This window comes from Buceros rhinoceros, unplaced genomic scaffold (genome assembly GCF_000710305.1).
Source record: "Buceros rhinoceros silvestris isolate BGI_N320 unplaced genomic scaffold, ASM71030v1 scaffold34291, whole genome shotgun sequence".
NCBI classification, from domain to species: domain Eukaryota; kingdom Metazoa; phylum Chordata; class Aves; order Bucerotiformes; family Bucerotidae; genus Buceros; species Buceros rhinoceros.
In genome coordinates this window covers 1-1,438 of record NW_010393051.1, presented here as the reverse complement: position 1 = coordinate 1,438, position 1,438 = coordinate 1, and positions in this window count along the sequence as shown.

Here is a 1,438-nt window from a genome sequence, read left to right as displayed (position 1 = left end):
CTCCGCAGCCCGAATCACCCCCAGGAAAACCAGCCCAGCCAGCACCGCCCCCGGGTTCGGGGGCTCCTGCCCTGCGCCCCGAGCCTGGCTGCAGGGAAACGGGGGTGGGAGGGGAAGCTCCTGGAGCGCCAGGGACAGGGCGCCCGCAGCTCGGCAGGGATTAACATCAGGCAGCGGTGGTGTCGCGCCAGGACAGCAACGAGCGGGGCTGTAAAGCCGAAGGGGGCTCTGGAGGAACCGTTTGGCTATTTTCACACAGCGCTGGCTCCAGGGAGGGCTCGTTCGGCCACCCAACACTTAGGTTTTTGCCAAGGTCCTGACGAGGTAATGATGAGAGAAAATGTCACTCCGGGCTGCAGATTTCAAACGCTGCTTGTGATTTGGAGCACTGGTTGATTCTGAGGACAAGAGCTCTGGGGCTGCGGTGCCTCCGGAGGACGCAGCCGCTGCTGTGAGGGGTGGTTGGGCTCCCAGAAAACACCCTCAAGTCCCCAGCAGCCTCCGAGACTGATGCTGGGGAAGGTGCTTCTCGCCCGCCCACCTCAGTGCAACACCCAGACCCCCTGTGTGGGGCGAGAGACTTTGGATTAGGGGCAGAGCTGGCTTTGCTGGGCCATGTGGTACCTAATCAGAGGAGGCTGCAGATTAGCCCATCAAGGTCCAGGGCGTAAAGCTTTAGGGCTCACAAACAGCTCAAGCCGCCTTTAAGCGCTCCAGAGCAACTCCCCCGCATCGGGTCCTCTGAAGTGCGGACGAAGCCCCACCAGCCAGCGCCCAGCTGTGACCTGGTCCCCATAGCCCATCAAGGTCCAGGGCGTAAAGCTTTAGGGCTCACAAACAGCTCAAGCCGCCTTTAAGCGCTCCAGAGCAACTCCCCCGCATCGGGTCCTCTGAAGTGCGGACGCAGCCCCACCAGCCAGCGCCCGGCTGTGACCTGGTCCCCAGGCTGGTGGAACACTCTGCCCAGCCCCGGCGAGGACGGGCACGGATCACCACCATGCTCGGGACACACGGGCATCGCTTCTGGGAAGGAGGTGGAAAGCTGCACGGGCAGGGAGGGCCATGCTCTGCCCGTAGCTCTGCCCGACACGGTTTGTGGTAACGGTCCCCACGCCATGCACAAGCCGAGCCCTGCTCCGAGCGGTGCCCTGGTGGAGCCTAGCAAGGTTGGTGATGCCAGTAAATCCCCGTGCAGCCCCTGTGGGTCTCAGCAGACACTGACCCCTCGCTACAGACAGCACCGAGGGTCTGGATTGCGCACCGTGTGCGGGGCAGGGACGAGCCCGCCTGATCCCTACAGGGAGCACAAAGAGGTGACGGGAGAGGTTTTGTCGGGTGGGGGACGGTGCGGGACAGACTTGGCTGCTTGAACGTTTCCTGTCCCTATTCCTGAGCACAGCCGATTCCTAACAAAAAATCCGCCTGGTGCCAGAAGAGC